Source organism: Populus alba, chromosome 12 (assembly GCF_005239225.2).
Source record: "Populus alba chromosome 12, ASM523922v2, whole genome shotgun sequence".
In the NCBI taxonomy this organism is placed as follows: Eukaryota; Viridiplantae; Streptophyta; class Magnoliopsida; order Malpighiales; family Salicaceae; genus Populus; species Populus alba.
This window is the reverse complement of record NC_133295.1, coordinates 6,789,639-6,795,638: the sequence shown is the minus strand read 5'-3', so window position 1 is coordinate 6,795,638 and position 6,000 is coordinate 6,789,639.

Genomic DNA, 6,000 nt, shown 5'->3' with positions numbered 1-6,000 from the left:
AGGAGATCACTACAAAGGCATCACCATCCTTAATTCCGAGAAAACAGGAAAACCCCTTCTTCTTTTTTATCCCCACTTCATGAGTTCCGAGCCCTACATTCAAAGCATCCGATTTGGAGAGGGACTTGTCAACAACCATAAAATAAAGACATTATAGGAGCAATGAGAGATTTGGTTCTGAGGACCCAGAAGGAATCTCTCCTTTCCTGGGCCGAATTATGCTTATCCTCTTTGTATCCACTACCCGTCGTCGTTTTACAACAATATCTTCTGATCATCCCACGTTGCTCTACCCAGCTCTCGCCTCCTTTTATTATTCAGTCTTTCCGTTATTGTTGCCAAAATCATTAATAAACAATTTCTTCTCTTACTAGCTCTCAGTACAAAGTGGGTGTACATGTTTGCAGATTATTGGCTCTCACTTCAAATCCAATCCCCACAGGCAGAGACAGCTTGTGTGAGTGCGTTTTTCAACTCCTTAAGTACACTTGTTTATTCAACGCAACTCCGCTTAGAATTCGGATCACATGGGAGGGCATAAGTTGGAACAGCTTTGTATTAAGATTTGGAGATGGAAACGGACAAGAATCTTGAGCTTTGCTCTTGTGTCCGAATTTATTTCAATGACGTGTGTATGCATGATTGATTTTTACCATAATTTCAAGTTACTTGACCCTCTTGGGTTTTTCACGCCATGAAAAAATGGGGTCCTTTCTCAGCCATCACAAATCTTTTAGGGCTTGAACTGCTCCTCGGAAAAAGATTTTGGGGAGATTCAGGACTTGAGTTTCCCTATTAATTAAGTGCGCAATGAATCAGATACACGTATATATGAAAACACTTGCACATGATCTAACACGAACCCTATCCTCTTAAAAGGGAAGAAAGCGGGCACAGATTTGAGCAAAACATAATACTATTAATACGGTTGTAGAGAAAAAGAAAACAAACATTGGATTTAACATGTGTCATGAAATGGTGATGCGTAGGCTAGCACCCAAGTTTCCAGTGTGGCTCAAGAATGCTTGTAAACCCCCATTTTCTTTTAAGTGGTAAATATACATGCTCCAAGTTGTTTTCAGGGGACAAAATGCTTGACTTCGTTGCCTGCCATCTCCTTTCTTTCTTGGTTTTTTCTGTGGCAAACACGTGAAAGTAGTACGAAGCAATCCAAACCAAAGGGAGTTCTCATTTTCAACGGGGGATGGGGACAGACAAAAACATGTCCTGACTCTAATTCCATGGCTTGATGATTGCCTCCAAGCTAATTACTTGCACGATTTAAGCCCATCCACTCAACTCCCTAATTCCTATGTTGAATTTCTAGAATGTTTAGGGCATACTTTGCGCGCGCGTGTGTGTGTACACACTTTATCAAATAAATGCTTGGGGCCATGTTTAGATAAAGATACTTTGATCACAAAGCTACAGCAGGCTTTGTTTACGGGATGGAAACAAGAGCTACTGCGGACTTCTACGTAGTCAATTTAGGGTTACTTCAAGGTTCCAAGAGGTCATACAGTCCATTTATCCTTCGAGAAGGAGCCCAAACAAGATATTCCAAGGTACAGCTAAATAAGTAGATCAAGTTAGAAAGAAATTCTTAGAAGGCCCAATAAGAAAGATGGGCTCCTAATTGGGTGGCAATATTTGGTAGGAGGTTTAAGAACATAGTGGACTATTACATAAATAATTAACACTATGGTTATTTTTATGAATATGAACATGAATGTTTGATGTGTTCATAAATTAGAGGATAAATTAGTGAGATCAACTAGTTAAATTATTAGTATGATTGAAAAAAGATTAAAAAAAAATTATTTAAAGAATATTATAAGACAAATAGTAGGAGAGAAACTTGGAAAAAAAAAAAAAGAGTAATACTGCTTTAAGGGTAATTATCATCCCCTTTAATAATTCACATTTTCTTAAAAATGCATCAAAATAATTTAAATTTATCAAAGGTAGATTTTAACCCTCTTATGAAACACAACCTTATATTATGCTTGGTATAGGTATAAAAACCTTAGATTTTATTTTTCTTAAATTTAAAAATGTTTGGTGACATAAAAAGGGAATGGGGACTTTTTAAAAATGTTACTAGCTGAAGGACAAGGAGAAGAAGAAGAATGGTTTTGTATTAGGAATTCAAAATAATTAGTTGTTGCAAATCCTTATGCACCATTTCAAATATAATAAAAACGCACCATTTTAGTTTTGTAATAAATACCGCTTCAATGCAAGCACCATTTTAGTTTTTCTTCTCAAGGTTCCGAGAGCTATGTAGAAGGAAGAATGTTATATATTTACGTGCATTGTAATAAACATATATATAAGAAAAGAAATGAGAAACTTATGAACTCCTATATTTTTAAGAATCTAACAAACTGGATTCACTTCTTGCTTTAGTATCAATGGTTGAACAATAACCACCCCACATGCCCATTCTCTCCATCTAACCTCCCTAGTAATCACTAGATTCCTTCTAGATCGACACTATTCGTTTCTCACCTGTACCAAGTGGTATCAGAGCAAGCAATCCATAGGCTTTCACTATGGCACTAGACACAAGGGAAGAAAATTTTAAACGCATTGAGGACTATATTACAGTGGTCTCACAGGACAATAGCAAGAAGTATGAATTGATGGCAGACTTGTTGAAAGGACAAAACACTAACTGGGTCAAACCATCGAAAACCAAGGTACATATATTAGAGACATTAATAGCCTCATGGGAACTATGGCATAACAATTAGAATTCACCTTGCAAAGGCTCTTTCAACTCTCCAGCAGTCCAAGTCAAGGCAAGGACAAACAGGCCTCGAGCATGGAAGGAGCTGATCCTAGAACCAAGTTCTTACAAGAAAATAGGGTACCATCCTATAAGGTACACAAACTCAAACACATATTTCCAACTTTCAATGGGGAAGATGTGCATAGGTGGTTATCAAATGCACACAATATTTCAAGATAGAAGACATTGTTAAATCTGACAAAATGCGAATAGTGTCATATTACTTAGAAGGAGTTGTTTTTTATTGGAATCAAAATTTCTTGAGGAGCGTGGGAAACCAAGGAGCTACTTGGGAAGAATTTGTGGAAGCTATATGTTATAGGTTTGGAGGGCAACAAGATCCTCTTCAGGAATTGATGGAACTTAAATAGCTAGGAGACCTAGAAGAATACATCCAGGACATCAATATCTTGTGAAATAAGGATGAGATCAATGAAAAACAGTCCCTGGTCATCTTCTTAGGAGGTCTGGATTTGGAGATCAAGAACCAACACTCTAGCTTACTAAAAATTCCCCAGTTTCCCTAGAAGATATTCTACCTCCAACACCTCTCCATCTCACCAAATTATTTCCTCTCCACCACCAAATCCCACAAGGAACCTAATGACCCCTCATAGTACCATAGCAAAACCAAACCCAACCCCCTGGAACATTACCTCTCTCAACAACACTTATAGAAACTCCATTAAACCTATAAAATCTATCAAAAACCAAGAATTCAAAGAAAGATGGTTGAAAGGGTTGTGTTTCTGGTGTGATGAGAAGTTCATTCCTGGCCACAAGTGTCTAAACAAAAGGTTATATTCTCTAAGTATAGTAGAAGAAAATGAAGGATTTATAGAAGATAAGACATCTGAAGAGAGGCTCAAACTGAGTGATTTTGCCCCATACATATCACTGGATGCGTTGGAGGGCATAGTGAGGCTCAATACCATAAAGGTAACTGAAAGGTTGGACAGGACCACAGTGAGTATTCTTATAGATTCATGAAGCACACACCACTTTCTCAACTCTACGGTGGCCCTTAAACTTCAGCTCTAGTTAACCACCATTAAGCTAATGATTGTGCAAATAGCTACTAGGGGGGAAATATGGTCTGCAAATCTTTATGTAAGGGACTCAGATGGAAGATGCAGGGAATTAATTTCATGGTAGATGTGTTCATCATTGAGCTGAGTAATTGCGAGATGGTGTTAAGTATACAATAGTTATCCTTATGGGGTGATATTTTGTGTAATTACAAACACTTGTTGATGTCATTTGATTGGCAAGGGCAAAGAGTTTTGCTAAAAGGGGAAAATCCACCTAAGTTACAATACATTGAACTGGAACAACTAAGTTCTCTAGTTGGAAGCCATGACTATATAGATGGGTATAATTTATGTAATCTACAAATGGTGGAGGATAAAGATGGTTCGATCTCCGAATCCTTGGCTACTTCACCTTAGCTCCAGAGTAATGAAGAGGACCAACTATAAAGCATCTTAGTAGACTATTAAGACTTATTTCAGGAACCAAAAGGGTTACCACCACTTAAAACCCATGATCACTAGAGTCCTTTGAGGAAGGGAAGGGTAGCAATTAACTTGCGACCCTATATATATTTAGGCTTGCAAAAAGACACATTAGAAATAATGGTAAAAGAGATGTTAGAGGCTAAAATTATAAGAACTAGCAACAGCTCATTAGCATCCCCCATGATACTTGTCAATAAAAAGGATTTCGTATGGAGGTTGTGTGTAGACTATAGAGCTTTGACGTGCGACAAAGCTTACTATTAAGGATAAGTTTTCTATCCCAATGATTAAGGAACTGCTACAAGAATTAGTGAGAGCTATCATATTCTTCAAGATTGATCTCATGTCTGCTTATCACTATATTCGGAATCAAAACAGCTTTTAGAACACACAACGGCCACTATGAATTCTTGGTTATGCCTTTCGGACTAACTAATGCTCCGGCCATATTCCAGAGTCTAATGAATGAAATCTGCAATAAGCACCTACGAAAATTTATCCTAGTATTCCTTTATGATATATTGGTGTATAGTCGGACACTTACAGACCATTACAAACACCTATCTATTATCTTTGACCTGTTAAGAGAACATCAATTGGTGGCAAAGACTAGCATGTGTTTCTTCTACAATACACAAGTAGAGTATTTGGGCCACATCATCTCAAAATAAGGAGTTGTTAAAGAAGAATCCTATGGGATGGAGTGGGGAGGCTACCACAACATTCAATCTATTAAAAAGGGTAATGACCAGTGCTCTTGTCCTAGCTCTACCAGACTTCAAAAAAACCATTTATAGTAGAGACAAATGCATCCATGATTGGGGTAGAAGCGGGAGCAATTCTTATGTAAGAAGGGCACCCCATCGCATTCATAAGCAAATCCTTACGGCCAAAACAACAAGTAATGTTAGTCTACGAGAGAGAAATGTTGTCCATCATCCATGTAGTTACTAAATAGAAACATTATTTATGGGGGTGAACATAAGCTTGAAGTACCTTCTACATCAGAAAATAACTACCCCTGCTCAACATCTATGGCTGGTGAAATTATTAGGGTATGACTATGACATAGAGTACAAACAAGGAAGGGAGAACTTGTTAGTTAATGCCCTCTCCAAGATTCCCAGCAACGAAGTCTATGCCCTGGCCACTTTTACCATTTCCTCAAACTTAATGACTAAAATTAGAAAGTCATAAGAAGATGATAATACCATTCAAAAGATTATCAATGGTTTGTAAATGTCTTCCAGTGCACATCCTAGCTATACTTGGGTGAATGATCATCTCAATAGGAAAAGGAAAGGTGGTGGTAAGCAGGGATCCAGAACTGCAACACAAGCTCATTTATATGTTCCATAACTCAACCATGGAGGGACACTCAGGCATGACAATAACATTTAAGACTATTGGGGGTCTATTCTACTAGAAAAGACAACAAAAATATATCAAGCAATACATTAGGGAATGTATTACCTACTAGAGGAACAAGCATGAAAATATGGCTAGCCCTGGACTCCTACAACCACTACCTATTCCTGCCGCCCTGTTCATCGATATCAATATGGATTTTATAGAAGGCCTTCTAAATTCTTATGGAAATGATGTTATCATGGTCATAGTGAATCGCTTTAGCAAATACATGCATTGCATAACCCTAAGTTACCCTTACTCTACTTCAGGGGTGGCCAA